Here is a 22,452-nt window from a genome sequence, read left to right on the forward strand (position 1 = left end):
AAGACACTCACATTCAATATACAAAATATATGATGCTGTGCTGAGCAATCAACGCGCCCTGTTTGTACAGATTTGCGTGAGTTGTTCTTAAGTCATTGTCAAACAGATGAAGGTCAGGTTCTAGAATTTCTGCTGCTTCCATAACTTTATTTCATCATTTTCATAGACACCTAAAATCCAAAATTTGCCTATATTGAGGAAATAGCTTCTTTTCTTTCACATTTGTGAACTAGTTGGTGTAATATATTTCAGGCCAAAGATTTTCATAGGATGTGCTAGAAAACAAAGAAATCTCTTTTTTTTTTAAATTGGATTTAGAAAACGAAGGAAGAGAGGTAGAGAGAGAGAGAAAGAGAGACAGAGAGAGAGAGAGTCTGCCAGCATCTGAAGATGGCCCTAAATATTCTTTAGTATGTATTAATATGGTACCAAGTCCTACTTCAGTTCAATACCAGGCAGTATTAAAGCACTTTCTTCCTCTTTTGACTTATCCATTTTTCTTTATATGGATAAGATTTTTTTAAAAGCTAGCAATTATCTTTACTTTCATGAAGACTCACCTGTCTTTTTGAGAAATATGAATTAGCACCTTGACAGATACAACTTACCACATAACAGATCCAGACACATGAAGATTTAGAAACATTCATAGAATATTTTGTTACCTTTTAAATAAATAAGTAGAAAATATTATCAAGTAATTAAAAGCATTTGACATTTTGAACTTCACTATGGAGACATTATTATTTTATTCTTTTCTTCTGTTTTCGAAGATTAAAATCCACAATATCAGACTTTTCATATTTTTGCTCTTTAGCTCATATTCATGTCAGCTTCATATCCTTTAAAATGGATTTACATTCTTAATATCTTACCTCATTTAATAAAATCAAAGTTGATTAAAAGCTTCATATGAGCCCTGGCCGGTGTGGCTCACTTGGTTGGAGCCTCATCCCATACACCAAAGGTGGAGATCGGGGGCGGGGGTTAATTCCAGGTCAGGACACAAACCTGAGTTGTGGGTTTGATCCCTGGTCAGGGTTGGTACAGAGGCAAGCTATCTCTCTCACATCAATGTTTCTCTCTCTCTCTCTCTCTCTCTCTCTCTGCCCTAACCCCTCTTTCTAAAATCAATGAAAAACATATCCTCCTGTGAGGATAAAAAAAAAAAAAGAGAGACTTTACATGAGCCTGCAATTTGCTTCAAAATATTGCATGTGGTGGAGGGAGGAGAACTACATTGGAAAAGACTGACCATGAGTTGATGGTTCATGAAGCTGGTGATGGAATCATGTACTATTCTCTGTACATTTGTAAACTTTTGTAGTTTTCCATGTGTGTGATGGACTTGTATATGAATATTTAAGCTCTTTCAGGATCCTACTGCAATATTATATGTTTTTTTTCTACAAAGTCGTGTGCTGCCTTTAAGTTTCTTGCTGCACCAATCAGCCATACAACTTGTTTACATTTATTTTCAGCAGTACTCCTCATTTTGAAGGAGACATGCCGTAGAGGCAGCTATAATAACAACAACTTTTAATAATGACTAGATTTTATTGGTGAGTTACAAGGGAGCAGACATTACGCTATGTGCTAAACATGAATTGTCTCAGTCTAATCCTCATGGGAATGATTTTATCCCTGGAGTAAGAGGTTATTAAGAACTTACCTGTGTAATTTACCTGAATAAGTTACAAGTATAACTTAAAAATGAAAAACGTATCTGAGAAGCTGAGTTTGAGTCAGAATCCTTTATGAAAGTCAAGTGTACATTCTAAAGCACTATATGATAGACCATGGCATTACTTTCTCCTACTTAATATCTGTAAAGTTCTTTGATTTCCTACCAAGTTTGATATCTCCTCTTTAAATACTTGATAAATTGTCTGCAACAAAACACTTCTGGACACAGATTCTGATAGACGTTTATATTTTATCTTTGAAAGGCAGATAACATAAATGAATCAATAACTATTTTCAATGAGAAAATCTTGCTTACAGTGGTCTTAGAAAATTATAAAGCGGAGTCGTTTGATTTAACATTGTTTACAATTAGAGTCAACACAGAGGCTATTCAATTTCAAAAACAGTTCAAAAGAAAAATATGAAAGAATTAGATGATAGTTGATGTGAGGATCTGTAGAATTCAAAGTAGTGAGTTAGCTATTTAGAGAAGCTGGAAAATACTAGTTAAGTCCCATTATTCTACATTCTGACATTTAAAAAGTTGAGTTTGTTTTTCCGAGAAATTTTCCTATGGTTTGCTTTTGCATAAGTCCCAGACACAATGATGTTGATTTTATTTTTTGTGGGAAATTGTGTTGATTAATTGTTTGTTTGCTAGAGTTAAACTTAATCATCACCCTTGTAGAATTTAATCCACTGTCTGTGACTTCAACTGATGCTGTTATATCAACACAAATGCCTATTCCAAAGCAGCGTAGGCGCTCTAGGAGTTAAAATAAACATGTGCAGCTTTCCTACACAGGTTATGGTGGACTTATTTTTAAAATACAACATGAATTCTCAAATTTTTCATCTCCAATTAGTTACTGATTGAGCTGTCCTACTAAGTTTCCTGGGTTTGGATCTTGGCCCACCACTTACTCTATGACTATGGTAAAGACTCTGTGCTTTTCCAGGTCGGCTTTTCAAACAGTAAAATGGAAATGCCTGCTCTTTGGGGACTTATATGCCATCTATATAATAAAAGCCTAAGTGACCATTACGGCGGAACGACCAGAATAACCAGTTGCTATAATGCGCACTGACCACCAGGGGGCAGACATTCAATGCAGGAGCTGCCCCCTGGTGGTCAGTTTGCTCCCACAGGGGGAGCGCTGCTCAGCCAGAAGCCAGGCTCACAGCTGGCCAGCACAGCGGCCATGGTGGGAGCCTCTCCCACCTCCGCAGCAGCACTAAGGAGCAGCGAGCCGAGTGGTAAGGAGCGAAGGGTCTTGGACTGTGAGATGGATGTCTACTCCATGGGGAGTAGGCCTAAGCCAGCAGGCGGGCATCCCCCGAGGGGTCCAGGACTGCAAGAGGGTGCAGGCTGGGCTGAGGGACCCCGTCCCCCCCGCCCCCCAGTGCATTAATTTCATGCACCGGGCCTCTAGTCCTGGTAAGTCCTTCAAAAAAGACCACATCCTCCCTTCATATAAAAAGCAGGTTATTTTTCCTGTCATTTTTATATAACTTCCTTTCTTTTTAAACAAATAATAATATAGTGTTTCACAAGCAATTACTTAGAATTCTCATTTCATTAAAAGGTGCTGATTGGGCAATTCATTATGGTGATGATATTATTACAGAAGACAAGGCAGAGGGGCAATTTCAGGGCTGTAAATATGAAAAATCCTCAAACTCAGAAAAAATTTTGTAATATCAACTAGATATTCTTTACTTTTAAATATGTGTTTGGGCAATGGGATCGTTTGCCCATATTAGCTCAATGCTTTCCAACTTACCTGTTCCCAAGGCTCTCCTAAATGAATAATATATGTTCAGAGCGCCTCCCCTGGAGCGGCCATTACATTGGAGCTGGGGCAGAAATCTGTATGTTTAACTATTGCCCCAGGTGGCTCTTATGATTGGGCAAGTATAGGAAGGAATGCCCCAAGCTGACTGGCCCATTCTGCTGATTGGGGGAAAGTGTATATATGCAAGTCAACCATTAAAATTATATTTTTCCTGAGACATAGCATAGTCAAATTCAATAATTGTTTCCTCAGAGCCAGCAGTGGGTTAGCAGCCTGCAGGGCTGAAACATTAATCAGAGTAAAGGTTGAGAAGATGATTTTGCCACACATCCTTTCTGCAGCAGGGTTATATTTTGGTGTTACTATATGTATTTTCCAAGTAATTCCCTCCCTCTCTGGTTTCTCGCTGGTACACTGAGGACCTCTCTTCCTAAAACCAAAGCAGAAATAAAGACTGAAAGAAGTTACCTTAGTCCATATGGGCTGCTATAACCAATATAATAGACCAGGTGGCTACACACAACAGAAAGTTCCCTTTCTCAGATCTGGAGGCTGTGAAGTCCAAGATCAAGGCACCAGCAGATTTAATGTCTAGTGAGGGCCCACTTTCTCATAGAAAGGCATGTCCTCACTATAACCTCACATGGCAAAGGGCTAGGGAAGTCCTGAGGTCTCTTTTATAAGGGCACTAATCCCATTCATGAGGGCTCCACCTCATGAGCTAAGCATCTCCCCAAGGCACCACCTCTTAATACTATCATTTGGGCATTAGGTTTCAACATGAATATTTGCGGGGGCAGAGAGGACAAATATTGAGTCTATAGCAGAAGCCTTTGGCTTCAGTGTCAGACAGTTAGGTTGTAAGACATGCTTGCTAAGATGAAGATTAACGCAGAAGACAGAGGAAGACAGATATCAAAAGGGCCTGGGGGAAAGTGGTGGGTGAGGAATACAGAATACATATCCTCCCTGTCAAAATCAATTTATCTTTCCCTCCATTCAATAATGTTTTATGCTTCAGTTTTGAGATATAATGTTACTGATTGCCTATATCCATAATTCTATATAATAAAGAGCTAATATGCAAATAGTTGTCACGCAATCATGCCATCATGCCATAACGGCTCAGACACTCAACACTGGGGAGAGAGGAATGGGGACCAGCCAGGCTGTGGCTGGGAGAGAGACAAGCTGCCCACCCCACGGTCCCGGGTGCCAGGGGCTGGGGCCCAGGAGAGGAACAAGCTGCACTCCCTACAGTCCTGGGTGCCAGTGCCTGTGTCTGTGGCCTGGGAGAGGGACAAGCTGCCCGCCCCATGGTCCCGGGTGCCTACAGCTGCGGTCTGGGCAAAGCCGCCCGCCCACGGTCCCCTGCAGCTGCGGCCGGCCTGAGTGAAGCTGGCCCAGGTCCTGGGTCCTGAGGCTGGCCAGAGGGAGGGAAGCCCTGGTCCCAGGTGCCTGTGACTGGCCGGAGGAGGGAATCTTGGGTCCCAGGTGTGGGGCGAGGCAGAGGCGATTAGGGGTGATCAGGCCAGCAGGGGATCAGTTAGGGGTAATCAGGCAGGCAGGCAGAGGTGGTTAGGGCTGATAAGGCAGGCAGGCAGGTGTGTGGTTAGGAGCCAGCGGTCCTGGATTGTGAGAAGCAGTCAGACATCCCCCAAGGGGTCCCGGATTGGAGAGAGTGCAGGCCGGGCTGAGGCGCCCCTCCCCCGCCACCCCGCCATGTACGAATTTCGTGAACCGGGCCTCTAGTGTATATATAAATGCCATATGTGTGTCTTGCCAAAATGCTAGAAAGCCCAAAAGGACACTACACTACCATCACAATATCTGCCCAGCTACTCAGCAGCAGACCTGGCAAATAAAAGATGGTCTCTTATTTCTGCAAACTTAAAAGGGTTATACAAAGTGATTCACATCATTAGATGTGAGATAAAGATGTTAATGATTATATGTGACTCTCTGGTTTCCAATTTCCACAATCCCTGCTCTCCAGCTAACCACAATATTTAGCTCTACAAGAAAACCCAATCTTGGCTACAATTCCTTTTCTCTTTTTATAATGGCCTTCTTTGGCTGTAAGTTATCTTTGATCTCACTTTGGTTCTGACCTTTTGTCCTAATTCTTAAAATTGAACTTCTGCCCCAACCAGTGTGCTCAGTGGTTGAGTGTTGATCTATGAATCAGGAGGCCACAGTTCGATTTCAGGTCAGGGCACTTGCCTGGGTTGCAGGCTCGATCCCCAGTAGGGGGCGTGCAGGAGGCGGCCGATTAAGGATTCTGTCTCATCATTGATGTTTCTATCTCTCTCTCTGAAATCAATAAAAATATAATTTTTAAAAAAATTGAACTGTCATATTTTGTTCAATAGATAAATTGGACTTCATCCAAATTAAAACTTTTGTGCATCAAAGGACACTATCCAGACAGTGAATAGACAACTCACAGAATGGGAGAAAATACTTTCATGTCATATATCTGATAAGAGAGTAATATCAAGAAAGAACTAAAACTCCACAACAAGAACAAAAAACAACTCAATTTTAAAATGAGCACAGGACTTGAACAAAGATTTATCAAAAAAAAATGCAAATAGACAATAAGAACATGGAAAAATATCACTAGTAATTAGAAAGCATAATTAGTCATTAGGGAAATGCAATCTAATCCAAAATGAGATACCACTCCACACCTAACAGAAGGGCAACAGTGCATCAAATTACTGTCTTGTACCAGTCTTGCCACTCTCCGTTCTGCCCTAACATTGACTGGTCGCTGACAGCCACAATTCACACGTTCAGACCCAGATTTTCAGCTGACAGTCCAGTCTTTAAACACTTTAACAACAGCTGCTCTTGAACATTTAACGAATTCAGCTGTTTTGCTGATACTCGCTCCATGGCTCTGAGTGCCAACAATCATCCCACGTTCAAAGGCTGTTAAATCGCGTTGTTTACCCATATCTTCAGAAAAAGTCACTTCTGCTGTAGTGGTAAACAACCTGCTCCCCTATTTATAATGGTCTGGGCCTCCAGCAACTTCAGTGTGAAATTATAGCTAATTTGCCTACAAACGTCAGGTGGTCATACTAATCTGGCCACTCAGTGTATAGTGGGGAATGTCTATATTTATCTATCAGAAAATATTAGATCGAGTGGGAAAAAATTAAAAAGGATATAATACATTTAAATTACAAAATGAAATTGCCAGTGTGTATATGAGAAGTGTTCCACAGAAATACACAGAATGTATTCATTTAATGTACACATAGAATATTTAGAAAAGATGCAATGCTAAGAATCAATAGCATGTAAGTTATATTCTCTGACTGTAAGACAATAAAATCTGAAATAAAAATCTTAACATTGTTTAAAAGAAAAAAATTTAACCCTCCATATTTGACTTCAAAACATTACAAAGCTACAGCAATCCAAACAGTGTGATACTACATAAAGACAAACGTATAGACCAGTGATGGGCAACCTTTTGAGCTTGGTGTGTCAAACTTCGCCAAAAAACTGAGCATAACTCGGATAGTGTGTCACTTTGAGGAAAAAACTAACTCCAAGACTCTAGTCGCAAATATTTCATCCTCAGGAGCAGCAAATGTTTCATCCTCTGCATGCGGCCGCGTGTCATCAGAAATGGCTACGTGTGTCAGTGCTGACACGCGTGTCATAGGTTCGCCATCACTGGTATAGACCAATGAGGCAGATAAGAGAGGTTAGAAATAAACCATCACACATATGGTCATATGATCTTGGACAAGGGTGCCAAGACTACACATAGGAAAAGGACAACATCTTTAACAAAATGGTACTGGGAATCCTGGGTATCCACTTGCAAAAGAATGAAATTGGATCTTTACCTTATATTATATATAAAAATTAACTCAAAATGTATTAAAGACCTACATGGAAGGCCTAAATCTATAAAACTGTAAGTGAATCGCTTATAGGGGAGTCACTTCATGACAATGGATTTAGCATTGATTTCTTGGATGCAACACCAAATGCACAGGCAACAAAAGCTTAAGTAGACAAATGGGACTACACCAAACTTAGAAACTTCTGTGCATCAAAGGAAACAATCACTAAAGTGAAAAGGCAAGTGTATTTTTCTGGAAGAACATATTTGCAAATCATATATATGTTAAGGGATTATTGTGCAAAATATACAAAGGACGTCTACAACTCAACAATAACAAACCATCATTTTAAATATACAAGACTTAAATAAGCATTTCTACAAAGAAGATATACAAATGGCCGACAGGCATACCAAAAGATGTTCACCTTTACTAATCATTAGAGAAATGCAATGAGAGGGTACATACATAAAAAGCAAAAAAGTAGCAATATGTCTTTGTGAGTATGTGAAGAAATTGGAACCCTGTGCACTGTTAGTGGGAATGTAAAATTTTGTAGCACTATAGAAAACACATTGGAGGTTTCTCAAAAAATTAAAAATAGAATTACCATATGATCCAGCAATTCTACTTCTGGGTATTTATGCAAAAGAATTCAAAGCAGGATAGAAGACATTTGTACAAACATTGTTCACAATAGCCAAGAGGTGGAAGCAAACCAAATGTCCATTAAAAGATGGATTAAAAAAATAAATGCATATACACATCCAGTAGAACATTATTAAGCCTTAAAAAAGAAGGAAGTCCTACGACATGGATGAACCTTAAGGACACTATTCTAAGTAAAATAAGTAAGTCACAAAAGGACAAATAGTGTGTGATTTCATGTGTTGAGTTATCTAAAGTAGTCCAACTCATGCAAACAGAAAGTAGCATAGTAGTCACCAGGGTTTAAGAGGGAGGGGGAAATGAGGAGCTGCCGCTCAATGGATACAGAGTTTCAATTTTGCAAAATGATAAAGTTCTACATATCAATTGCACAACATTGTGAATATGGTTAAAACTACTGAATGGAACACTTAAATATGGTTAAGATGGTAAATTTTATGTCACTTTTTTTTTTAACCAAAATTAAAGTAACACAAAACACCCAGGCCCAGAGACCGTGGAGTCATCTTACAAAATTACATTAAAGATAACACCTTTCCTACATGCCCCTCAATCCCATCTCTCTTTCTTCCCCATTAACCACTGCATTGTCTCCAACTCCAGCAAGGTCAACATCACTGCTACTGAGTCGGGGAGGAGCTACCTCACAGAGGGAAGAAAAATGGCACTCTTTTCTCTGGCACCAAGTGGTCCACTTCAAGTGATCCCGGCCAGGGTAAGAGACATGGCTCGCCTTTGAGAAGAGATTTGAAGTGCTCTTTAAGACATAGCACTTAGCATTCTCATTTCTATTAGAGGACTAGAGTTTACAACTTACAGTTAACTAGGAATGAGCAGAAGGGTGACTAGACATGCCCAGTTGTAATCCATTGTCAGAGAAAGAGATTTCCTACTGAGCTTGTTTGAAGAGACAATGGGAACCAAAAATAAAGATGTTTTCTAACTATATCCAATGTATTTTACCTCTCCAGTGTACTGATTGCAAATGTTAATGTATATAATGTCAATATAGGGAAAAATTTGGGAAGGTTATACATTAAATGGTTAACAGTAGTCAGATTTGTGGATGAATTAAAAAGAGGGGGTGTGTTTGAAAGAAGATATTTACTCTTCATGCATATCTACTATTTGAATTATTTGCAAGGAGTGTATTCCTATATCACTTACATAAGTGATGTGAGATGTTTAACATATTATGCAGGTTTATTTATTTTTAAAAAGATATATTTTATTGATATTTTACAGAGAGGAAGGGAAAGGGATAGAGAGTTAGAAGCATCAATGAGAGAGAAACATCGATCAACTGCCTCTTGCACACCTCCTACTGGGAATGTGCCTGCAACCAAGGTACATGCCCTTGAGCAGAATCAAACCTGAGACCTTTCAGTCCGCAGGCCAACACTCTATCCACTGAGCCAAACCGGTTAGAGCTATGCAGGTTTATTTCCTATAAGTAATAGTTCTGTCTAAATACTGTCTACTTTGTTATAACCAGATATTATTAATAAACCTATTCAGAAAGACAAACTTTTAAAAAAAATTGTTGGAAACCAGCATTGATAATAGGGCTAGGTGTAAAGACTGTTTTCTTGATTTCTTTTTTTGTTTTTTTTTTTTTTTTTTTGTAGCAAAAGAGGAAAAAAGGTAGGAAGGGAAGGAAGGAGGAAGAAGAGGGGGCGGGAAGAAGGAAGAGTGAGAAGGAAGGTAGGTTCAATCTCCTTTTCCTGTAAGTTTTTAAACAGACCAATTAAAAAACACTAACTTCATTAGCTCCTGCTAATAGTAAATGAACTCACCAAGAACAAATACTGAGCACTATAATGCTGTCTGCTTGTATTATCTTTTAAACAATTTTATGGAGAGCATACTTTTATGGAGAAATTTTACATCAACATAGTGCCTCCAAAAGTTAAGAATTACTAGAATTCCATTCTTTAGCATAGAAACATTAGGTTACAGTTGCTTACAATAAGACTAAGAAATCCCCCAGTAAGTCACAAAAGCCAATTGGGAAGGTTATACATTGAATGGTTAAATTTCTTTGAAAATAATTAATGATAATGGTAAACATTGTTTTCCTGGATATTCTGCTATGATTTTGGCCTTTCCTCAATGTTACCACTAGAATCTTACAGGAGCTGCTTCCTGCCAACATAAGCATTGTGTGAAAACTTTACAAACATAGCTGGGAAGAACAGACCAGTGACCTCTGTATGACTTCTTAGCAACTTTGCAAAAGGGAAGCCGAATTTTATATGTGGATTTGGTGGTTTGACTGGCCTTGGCTAACATCAGCTCCACATGTAAGGCGGGCGCAGCGGCCCCTACCCGGGCACCAGCTCAGTCTCATGTGCCATGAGTCACAGTGGCGGAAGAGAGCCTCCTTCCTGGTTGTCTTGACTCACTCGGGAGCAGAAGAGGATGCTCCTTGGGATTGTGGTCCTGGGTTATGTGAGAGACCGCAGTGAGCTAAATGGCTTCACCAACATGCAACCAAATCCCTCAAATTGGGAGAGAACAGGATGAGAATGACCAAAGTCACTGACGGTTTGGGCTGGCAAAGTTCTATGAAGTTCTAACATTAGCTCTGGGCTCATAAAGCATGTTTTACTTTGCCTTTTTTATTTCTAATAGGTAAGTTGCTGCAGCTCAAGTTGACTTTTCAATAAATTCTGTAGGAATGTACATTCTGTTTAAGAGTGAATTTATATTCAAAGTCTATCTTGGATCAGACCTAAATATCCCAACTTGCCTCAGAACCCATGTCTCTGGATGTTATGAATACTGACAACAGCTATCCACTATTGAATTCTTCTCCAGAATTGATGTTTTTCTTTTTTTAAATTGAAGCCACCAATCTCAGGTTTCTCACCTTTTTATTTACTCAGGATTATTTACTAGGGACTAGATTATAATGAGCACTATGTGCACTAGTGATTTGTCTAATTATCAAATTACTAAAGGGTTGTCCCGTTTAGACAAGCTCCGAAGATGATTTTAGTTGCAAACTAATAATAAAGGGAATATCAGAAAAATGTTCGAACAAAATAAATCAATGCCTCCTTTCATCATATGACCAACCACACGTCCTCACAGAATCAAAAGTGATTTGTCAATTTAGATAATTCAGGGACCTACTGTTTCATGTGCCGTTCAATGGAGGCTACCCCTCCAGGCTACTCAGTTACAGATCGTTGCCTCCATTTATTTTCCTGTAATGCTGTCCTTTTCCAACTTCTACTGGCTTTCTTCCTGCTTTGTATCTCTTATATCCTTAAAGATCCAAGTTACAATTAATCTCTTTAAGTAAATATTTTCACATTTGCCTTGCTCTGCTAGAATTTGTATTCTGTGTTTTCTTAATTCTTGCTCACTCCGACTTAAAATCTTTATCACTTCATCATTTTCAAAACACTATTTTCTCTGGTCATTTATGACTCTTCTGTTGTTTCTTCTCTGAGCTCATTGTGTCTAAGTTTCCTTTTGGTCTCTCTGCTTCCACCTACTCCTTAAAAGATATTCCCCAGGATCCTGCCCAGAGTTCCCCCTTCTCAATCTCTTACTCTCTCGCTGGATGATATTGCCCTGGAGTTTCTCTCCTTGAACTCTCCAGGTTTATAATCTAGATGCCCACTAAACACATTTCCAAATGAACCACACCTATTTCAAACTCAAAATGTTCAAAAGTGAGTTTATAACCCAGCCCTGTCCAATCCAGCCTTCCTTCTAAAATCCTAATATAAGTTAAGGGCAAAATTCTCCAACCAATCACCTTTTACCTAGCCCTCTATTTTCCCAAATAAAGTAAATTGTCAATCCCACCTCTTAAGAGCTTACATATCCATCCCTTCCTTTCCAACCCACACTAATGTATATTACTGATGGCCATGATCAACATATCTATTTCAAGGCTTCAGGCTTTTATCACATCTCATAACTAGAGGCAGACTGGAGGATGGATTAGATGGGAGCATTGTATTTGCATGACTTTGTAATACACACACACACACACACACACACACACACACACACACACACACTGCAGCACCATTCAACAAATATTTCATCTTTTCCCAATTATAAATATTTTATTGTTGATATTGGGTGGATTTCATAAATATGCTTTAGCTGTTACACTGATACTTTTTAAATTTTATATTTCAATTACAGTTTACATTAAATATGATTGTATATTAGTTTCAGATGTACAGCATAGAGGTTAAATAATCATGTACTTTACAAAGTATTTCCCTTGATTTTTCCAGTACCCACTTGGCACTATACATAGTTATTACACTATTATTGACCATCTTCCCTAGGCTGTACTTTTCATCCTCATGACTATTTTGTAACTGCCAATTTCCTTCAACTTTTCACTGAACCCCCAACACCCCTCTGACAGTTTATTCTCTGTATCTATGAATCTGTTTCAATTTTGTTTATTTATTTTGTTCTTTAGATTCCACATATAAGTGAAATTATATGGTATTTGTCATTCTCTGACTGACTTATTTCACTTAGCATAATACCCTCTAGGTTCATCCATGCTGTTACAAATGGCAAGATTTCTTTTTTTTTTCCTGGCTGAGTAATAATATTCATATATATAGGGTATCACAAAAAATGTATGCACACACTTTTTTTTAGTTTATTCTTTTATGTGGTATAAGAACGTGAACTATTTGCATTTTTTTACATGTGTCCAATTTTCCCAAAACCATTTATTGAATTAACTTTCTTTGTCCCATTAAATGTTTTTGCCTCCTTGTCAAATATTAATTGATGATATAGGCATGGGTTTATTTCTGGGCTCTCTATTCCTTTCCATTCATCTTTATATCTGTTTTATGCCAGTAACATGCTTTTTTAAAAAAATAAATAATATATTTTTATCGATTTTAGAGAGAGAAGAAGAAAGAAACATCGATGAGACAGAAGTAAAATTGTCTCTGTTTGCAGATGGCATAATCTTATGTATAGAAAAATCCTAAAAGTCAAACACACACATATGCACCTAGGATTGAGCCCACAACTCAGGCATGTGCCCAGACCAGGAATTGAACTGGTGACCTCTTGGTTCATGGGTCAATGCTCAATCACTGAGCAACACTGGCAGGTGTATATGTCTGTCTTGATGCCAGTATCATATTGCTTTAACTATAGTAGCTTTGTAATATATTTTGACATCAGGAAGTGTAATGCTTTCATCGTTGTTCTTCTTTCTTGGGCTATTCTGGATCTTTTGGTGTTCCATATACATATAAATCTTAGGATTATTTTTCTATTTCTGTAAAAAAAAAAAAAAGGTAGGCAGTTAGACAGACATGAGCAGAGCAAGGATGATGGGCCTGTTGCAGGCCACCAGGGTGGAAAGCCCAGGAGCCTAGCAAAGGACAATTGTATGGTGGGTGTATGGGGGTCACCCTTGCCCCCAGGGTGACCTTTCCTCCCCTAGCATAAACCTGATCATTCAGTTTAGATCCCCTGACCTTTTCTCCTTAGAGATAACATTTAGGTTTTGGTTGTAATTTCAGCTCCAGAAAAGCAGCAAAATCAGACAAGCAAAACCATGGGCTGACCTCAGGACCCGCATTGAACAATGAACCTTTGCCCTGGCGCCGACCAATCAATCTGTGGAGACCACAACCCTAAAAGAACACACTTAGAAAGCTGCTGGATTTTCTACTGAGATCTTTCCCTGGGGCTTCTCCTAAAATCTCTACCCTTAAAATCCCTAGGAAGGAGGATCCAGCGTGCTCTCTCTCCCTGAAGAACCCAGAGCCTTTCCCACCCCTCCCCATCCTCCCAGGCAAGTCACCTTCACCTTCCTCAGTTCTAAGCTCCAAGGGCCCTTGCTTTGCCTCTACAATTTGTTTCCTAAGCCCATTTCTTCTATGAATTACTTCTACCTCAGTGATTTTTCTAAATAATGTTCTCTTATAGTTTGAGTCTTGGTTCTGAATTCTTACCTAGTCAGAACTCAAGTACCGTGGTTGTTGAATCCAGGTCTAGTCTGACTCCACTGGTCTAACACCTGGTGCCATTCCTGTGGCTGCCAACAGCTCAATCTTACAAATCCTATGTAATAAAAGGCTAATATGCAAATCAACCGAACGGCGGAACAACCGGTCACTATGACGCGCACTGACCACCAGGGGGCAGATGCTGAATGCAGGAGCTGCCCCCTGGTGTTCGGTGCGCCTCCACAGGAGGAGCACCCCCTCAGCCAGAAGCCAGGCTCACGACTGGCGAGCCTCTCCCTCCTCTGCAGCAGAGCTAAGGATGTCCAACTGCCGGCTGCCCCCGGTTTGCGAGAGGGCACAGGCCAGGCTGAAGGACGCCCTCCCCCCCCCCCCCCCAAGTGCACAAATGTCGTTCACTGGGCCTCGAGTATATTATAAAGCTGAAGAGCCACACAAAAGCACATACCATGTATGGCCATTTTTAAGCATTCAAAAACCGGCAAAACTAATTTGGTGGTAAAATTCTGAACAGTGGTTATTTTTGTGTAGGTATGCAATGACTAAGACAAAACATGAAAGCTTCTACATTGTTGGAAATCATTTAAAATCTTGATCCAGGAGGTGGTTACAATAGTTCATTCACTTTGTTACCAAGATATACAGTCATGATTACTGCAGTTCTTTTGTACATGTTATCCCTTAAAATTTTTCACACCCATCGTTTCAGAAAATTTTAAATATTGTATTTTATCAATTTAGCAAGGGTACAGGAAAAGGGATTTTCATATATTAGGGGTAGGGATGTAAATTGTGACAACTACGTAGAGGAGCAAATGGAGGAAATCTACTACTAAGAGTTAAAATGTGCATATGCAGTGCATTCACGTGTTAGTATCTGTACCTTCCAGGACACTTATATAGGTACAAAAAGGCACATGCACTTAGGTTAAAGGTTGCAATGCTTCCAAATGTTGTAGGAGGTGGGAATGGAATGGCACCAGTTGTATGACCGGTGGGGTTAAACCAAACCTGGGTTCAGCAACCTCGGTACTTGGATTCTGCCTAGGAAAGAGTACAGGGTCCAGACTCAAACTGTTAATAGAATATTTATTGGGTAAATTATAGAGGTCGGAAAACTAATTCCTAGAAGAAATGGACTTAGGAAACAAGTTATGGAGGTAAAGGAAGGGCCCTTGGAGAGAAGAGTCAGCAGTTTTCCAGGTGCGTCCTTTCATTGATGGATTGGCCTTCACTGACTGACTGGCTGGCACCAGGGCAGGGGTCATTATCCAATGCAGCTGGTCCTGATATCAGTCATGGCTGTTTCTGTTGCTTATCTGGACCTACAGCTGAAATACAATTGAGGCATAGAGGTTATCTCGAGGGAGGGAAAGTGTGTGTGTGTGTGTGTGTGTGTGTGTGTGTGTGTGTGTGACCCTCGGGGCGCAAGGTCCCACCCTAAAATTGTCCATTGCTAGGTACCAGGGGCTTTTCTACCCTGGTGACCTTCTGTACTTGGCCCATTGTCCTTGCTCTGCTCAAGTCTGTCTAACTGCCTACAACAGAGAGAGAGAGAGAAAGGTAAGGGAATCATAATTATATCCATTGGTTCTGAGGACTACCCTGAAGTATTTTGAAATCATTGGGTAAATTTACATAGAGGTGTGAAAAGATCTCAAATATATAATGTTGATATATAATAACATCGATGCATATGTAAATGCACAGGAACTAGGAGTCATCAGATAGGGACTGGGTTTGCAATTAGGGCCTGAGCAGGATATTAGCTTAATTTGTAATGTTTAAATTTATGGTTATGTGTAACTTAAAATTAATAACAGCACTTAGAATGTCTTTGGAAGAATATCCAAGATGTCAGCAACACTAGTTGCCTCCAATAGGTGAACTGAGTGCCTGAGAAACTGGGAGCAGAAGAATTTTCACTGTATAACCCTCTATTTCTTTAAATATTTCAAGGATATAACTAGCATCTATTTTTTTTGGGGGGGGTGTTAATTAAAATATATAGATAACTTGACTTAAAACAATAATTAAAAAATGCCCAGTCTCCTAGGAAACGTAACTAAAAGTGACTATTATGAAGATGTTGGTGTCAGCTATGCGATAGGAGCTCAGAGAAAGGTCTCCTAAATAGGTCTAGACTCTAGATTCAAAACGAAGGTGAAGCTAGAACAACAAAAAAAGAAATGTTCCACTTTTTCATTCCTGGAGAGCTTAGTGCGAGGCGCCCACGGGTCCTGAAATCTAGTCCCAATTTTCAAGGCGGAAGAAGCAAAATTGATGACGGTGGGGAAGCGGCCTCTTAGTAAAACTGAGAGGCACCGGATTAGGTCAAGTGCAACCAGCGCTGGCTTTCAAATTCCCACCCTCTCCTGGGGGCAGATAAGCCCGCCCTCTTTCGCCTTTCCGCCTCGCTTATTGGGCAGATGATGATTGACATACATACTTACCAATCAGTGAGTCTACTACAGCACTCGGGCCCCAGCCGGGTCTTTGGTCCCTAGGGCGACTTGCGGACTCTGTGCGTCTACGTCAGCGTGCTGACGTCAGGAGCCGGGTAATCGTGGAGGTTCGGGGGCGGCTGGCGGCCGGCGCTGGGCTGCGCCTCGCCTGCAGGGCTCGATCCAGGTCCCGCCCTGCAGAGCCCGCCCCTCTGCTCGCGAGGGCCCCCCACGGGCGCGACCACGGAGTTGTCCTCCCCGGGCCAGCCTGGGGCAGCAGGCCCGGAACCACCCAATGAGGTAGGCTGGGTTTCTCGTCCTCCTATTTGACAGATTGGAACACTGAGTCAGCCGGGGTCAGATGACCTCCCCGGGGCTCACAGGAGACCCGCCGACGGAGGCCCCAGCCCGAGCATCTAGCTGTGTTTGCTAAGCCCGGCGGCGTCCTCCGGAGAGGGGAGGAGGAGGAGGCGGAGGAGGAGGAGGCGGAGGAGGCGGAGGAGGATGGGCTAGGGCTAGGCAGGCTCTGTTTATGAAAGATCCACAAAAGTGAAGTTGCAGCATTTAGCCCATTTTCATCTAGGGCTTGGGCTGGGATTCAGGGGGTGTTTGCAGGAGCGAGGTCTCCATTCCTTCACCCTGCAGACCCAGTGGAGTCTTCGGTGGGGTCCAGCCTCATATTGGCGCTGTGGGCCCTCCAGAGCCACCAAGAATGGTGACTCGGTGATGCCCGGGTTATACAATCAAGTGTAACCGGCATCATATTCATCAATAAACGCTGTGTTCAAAACAGAACTTAGAAATGAAAGCACAAGTCATGAATGTGTTGGCTGTGGTTTAGTTCACTGCTTTGCCCACTGATGGGCACCTGGCCATATTTCAAAATCTCACCAGCATGCTTGCTTTCGTTTAGGATTAGCAAGGTTCCCCCCGCCCCCCCCCCCCGTCCCCCTCTTTTAGTTCAAACATGAGTTAACGTGAACTTTTCTTACCATTTCCTTAATGTGCCAATTTTTCATCATGTCATTTGTCTTTATTTCACATGGAATTACTGAATTCATCACTTGGATAAGTTTAGCAAGGTAAAGTAACAGGTCTAACCTCTCAGATATAATGGAATTAATTCAGTTTATCTCCGAACTCTGTTGAGAAGGGTTCTGAACGATAATGTCTTTATACCATCTAATCAGATATCCTCTCCTTCTAGAAGCAGGATCTCACAAAACTTACGGTACTGTTGCTTTATTCATAAAGTAAAAACACGTATCACATAATATATGCATGCGTACATATTTTCTATTATATTGAAGGATTTATTCTCTTTAAATCTTGCTGTCTCAAACATTGATCTTTTAACACTGCATTATTGCATAAAACTGCATTAAAGAAGCGAAACTAAAGCCATTTCCAGGGACTTTTTCAAACTTGTGTCCACAGAAGGATGGTAATATCATTTGAATTTATTCTTTGGACAAGTTTATCTGATGAGTGCATCATCTATGCCACACTTTGTTTTAGGTGTTGGGGACTGAGTGCTGAAAAATTTATATGAGGTTTTTGCCTTCAAAGACCTTAGCTTTTGGTGGAGATACAACAAACATGTAAACAAAAATGACAACTTGAGCCTGGCCTGCGTGGCTCAGTGGTTGAGTGTGGACCTCTGAACCAGGAGGTCACGGTTCCATTCCTGGTCAGGGCACAGGCCCAGATTGCTGGGGTCAATCTCCAGACGGGGGGACATGCAGGAGGCACCAATCAATGGTTCTCTCTCATCATTGATGTTTCTATCTCTCCCTCTCTCTTCCTCTTTGAATAAAAATATGGGTGTGTTTTTTTAATGTCAATTTTAGATAATGATAAATGCCAGAAAAAAATATTGCAGGGTAAGGGACTAGAGTGTGACTGGGATATGGAGGGGGGGGCGGGAAGGGAGAATTTAGGTATGGTGGTCAGTGAAGACTTTCTTGAAGAAGTGACAGTTTGACTGAGACCTGAATTTTAGGATGAGTCAGCCGTGGCAAGTTCTGCTGGAAGTTTCCAGGCAGATGTGCAAAAGAGCTAAAGGAAAAATGTGCTAGGCACGTTCCAGAGATAGAAGAGAAGCTGTGTGACTGGAGTGGAGCGAACCTAGGGCAGAGTGAAGTAAAGGACAGTGGTAGGAGATGACACTCAAGAGATGGGCAGGAGCCCGGTCACCAAAGGGACAAAGGAAATAGGATTTGTATATTGCCAAAGCCCTCTTTGTTTTCTTTTCTTTCCTTTTTTAACCTTGATGTTTATTTATTTATTTATTTATTTATTTATTATTTATTTATTTTTATTGTCTAAAGTTTTACATATGTCTCCTTTTTCCCCACTTGACCCCTCCCCCCAATCCATTCCCACCCCGGGCAAGCCCCCACCGCCCCAGTGTCTGTGTCCATTGGTTATGCTAATATGCATGCATACAAGTCCTATGCTAAAGTGAAATAAGCCAGTTGGAGAAAGATAAATATCACATGATCTCACTCATATGTGGGATATAATGATCAACATAATTTGATGAACAAGAATAGATCGATCTAGAGACAAATGGTAGGGGAGGAGGGTTAGAGAGCAGCCGCTTTGTTTTCTTTAGTGATGGTGATAGACTCTGACCATCTCTCTGCTTTATTTTGGTTATGAAGTCATTGCAATAATTCATTATTTTTTTTTTTTCACCAGAGGTCCTCTTTCTTAAAGAAAAAATGTCTTCTTCCCTCAAGCACTCTGTCCCAAGATGTTTCTTCCCTGTTCATTGTTAATTATGTGCAGGACTCTGCTTGTCTTCAGCTTCCTGGTTTATCCTTCCTATTGCCATCCATGAGTCCTCTCTAGTATCATCTTTATGTTCTCACTCTTTGGAAAGGACTGGAAGTTAATCCCTGCTCTTCTCCAAGCTGAGTTCTTGGAAACTGCATTGGTGAAGTTAATAACCATTTTCCATTGATTAGAGACTTAATATTTGCCTGCATTTAGTGCCTACCGTGTTCCAGGCATATTACATACATTTTAATTCTTCCAACATATTGGGAAGGTAAATATTATCCCTTCTTTATGGAAAAGGAAACCTAAACCCAGCTAATAATGAAGGTGTCTAGATTTGAACACCCCAATTAGCCCGTCCCCAAAGTCTAATCCATGTTACTTTGCTGCTTCCCTCAGTATGTAACAGCTGCTACAAATCTCTATTGTTTCACATTATATTTTATAAAATGGCATTTAGAGATCATCATTCAGTACTCTCAGTTGAAAGCTGGGCTGTGGAGATGTATAGATGTTTAGTGATTTTCAAGACATAACTGATGCCAAATTCTCCTCCTGCTGATTTTCAGCCTAATGCTTTTTGAAAATTTCATCACAGGGGGTTTCTGTATATATAAAAACATAGCATTCCAATGTCCATAAACTTACACAAGGTCATTTTTTAAAAGTTTAAAGAGTGCTGCTTTGGGGGCAAAAAAAAAAATCCTTTGTTTTCTTTTCCTTCCCTTTTCTAAGCATTAAACAAGTATAAGCTTTCTGGATGAATCTTTGGTTTCTGTTAGTAGAAAGTCATTTCAAATAACTTTAATATTTAATTTTTATTTCACAAATCTTTGAAAGGGACTTTAAAGTTGTTATTGTTTTCCAGCTTTAACCTTATGCTTACAAGTATGGGAAGCTTTTTCATTAGTCAGTTAGAATAATGTTAATCGATTATGACCTTCTTTCTTAAATGTTGGAAGAAATTTAAATTTAGGCAAAAGAGAGCTTTTGATCTTTAAGCCATCTACTGGATATTTTGTCCGGGTATCTCTATCCTGTAAGATCGTTCACGCAACTGATGATCAAGACTGTTGTGATTTGGCCTCAAATCATAGTGCCCTTCTTCCACTATGAACCCTGTACCCCAAAATGCACTCCTGGCCTTTCCTCCAACTTCAGTGCCATTGTTTGTACTCTGCTTGCAGCCTGGAATGCCTTCTAGGTGGACAAATCCAGCCAGCGTTCTCCCTGTCCATCTGCATCCATCTGTGCTACTCGCTCAATGAGATATGTCCCGTGTCTCCTTAATGGAAGCCGTTCCTTACACAGCACTTTGGGAGTTTTCCTCTGCACAGGTCACCAATCTTGATACCTTTGGTAATGCACTGTTTTATTCATGGGTGCTCAAATAGATGTTAGCTTGAACTTGAAAGAGACTTAATTCATGTTATACGTGCAAAGCTTTTTGTAGATTGTAGAGCCCTGTAGTTTCATCCCTGCGTTTATTCCTCATCTTTGAGAGAAGCACTGATATGCTTTTCTTGGCTTTGAGTCATACAGACTCTTTCCTGTTTCAGTTAAGGCTCTGACTTCTATAGTTAACAAGGGGTCCCTTGAGAGGAACTCAGATCCTTGGGTTGTAAATGTTGACGAGAGATTGTCGCAAATAAAAATCAATGTTGTGTGTGTTTATAGTGTCAGAAAAAAAAATAACGGCTATTCCACTTTTTAATATTAAAGATAAGAAAATGCGGGCACAGAGTAGCTGGAGACCCCTGCAGTGTAGGGATAGGAAGGCTGGTCAGGACCCCTGGTTCACAGCAGCAGGAGCGTGTGCAGGCCATGGTTGGCTCTGATGTCCTACATCAGAACTCCTGAAAGCCTCTCCCAAGTGTATCAGCGCAGCTCAGTCATTTCCGGACTGTTTTGCTTGCTTTTCTTGTGAGTTGACCTGGATCTGGAAGATAACATCTTGGTGGTGACTCAAGATCAAAGCAGGACCTCTAACCAAGGATCCTTAACTGAGCTATGGAAGCCTCAGGATCTCCCTGGGCAGGCATGGGGGGAGTGTCAGGTTTGGTAGACCCTTAAAAAGTTCAAAGGCTTCTCTTCGACTTCTCCTCTCGTTAGTTTTACAAAAAAAAAAAAAAATATTGGGACTGGTAGGCATCCTCAACGCATTAAACTTGGGGTTTGGAAGAATTTGGCTTAGTGCCTTATAAGTTGTGGTAATCACAAGTTTCTGTGTCCTGTATTTTCTAGAACATTATACTTTTCAAATATTGTGCATTATTGTTTGCCAGAGTATATTCTTATCTGCTTTTTTGTTTCAGGAAAATGTATTCTCATAATTATTTTTTTAATTTATCACTTGCTTGTTGAATTAATAATGTGGAACCAGAGAATTTTCAGTACCTTTCCCTATTCGTATGGTAGTAAAATTCATCAAAGGTCACACAAGCAACTCTTAAGCTATTAGATGTTTCATCAGCTGAGGTGGAAACACCAGCCAGGATTTGCTTTTGTCATTATTGATAATTAACACAGAGGGCTACCTCTGTGCCAGGTGCTCTTCTAAATGCTTTGTCCGGATTCTCATCCTCAGCACTATTGACATTTTGGATACTTCTTTGTTGTGGGGGCTGTCCTGTGCGTTATAGGATATTTAACAGAGTCCCTGAGCTCTACCCACTAGATGCCAGGGGCACCTCCCCAAATTGTGACAATGGGAAATGTCTCCCCAGCCTCTGACACCTTGAGAACCACTGCTTTATATAAACTAATTTATCCCTCCTAACCATCTTTGAGGTAAGGCGTATTACTATTGTTCTCATTTACTAAAAGGAGAAGCTGAGGCATAGAAAAGTTAAGTGATTTGTAAGGTTACACAACTAGTAAGCAGTAGTACTAGATGTGAAACTAGGCAGTGTTTCTTTTGGAACCCTGGCCTAAATGCAATCAGCTCAGACTGGACACCAGCTAGTAGGGATCTCAAGACCCATGTATGTAAACAGGTGTTAACATAAGAAGCATCCAAACCTGTAAAGAATTTTTGTGACTTTATTTGAGCCAAACTGTTAACAATTGCCAGGAAGCAGAATCTCAGTGTATTGGGATAATGCCTGGAGAATGGCAGTTTTTCCTCTTGTTTTGTACATCAGAGGAGGAGATATAAGTGGGTTACATGAAATTCATTGGTGATTGATTAGAGGAGGTGAGAGAAAGCAAAGGGGGGGATGGG

At 40.6% G+C, this 22,452-nt stretch overlaps 1 protein-coding gene across 2 annotated transcripts in view; it reads left to right on the top strand.

The window, feature by feature from the left end:
• The first annotated feature begins 16,548 nt into the window (after positions 1 to 16,548).
• STARD3NL (STARD3 N-terminal like) overlaps positions 16,549 to 22,452 on the top strand; it is a 38,381-nt gene continuing 32,477 nt past the window's right edge. For both annotated transcript variants that reach the window (XM_054726519.1, XM_008150248.3), the window contains exon 1: positions 16,549 to 16,745. The gene's annotated coding sequence lies outside the window, so the exon portion shown is untranslated. The remainder of the gene's footprint in view (positions 16,746 to 22,452) is intronic.

This window comes from Eptesicus fuscus, chromosome 14 (assembly GCF_027574615.1).
Source record: "Eptesicus fuscus isolate TK198812 chromosome 14, DD_ASM_mEF_20220401, whole genome shotgun sequence".
In the NCBI taxonomy this organism is placed as follows: Eukaryota; Metazoa; Chordata; class Mammalia; order Chiroptera; family Vespertilionidae; genus Eptesicus; species Eptesicus fuscus.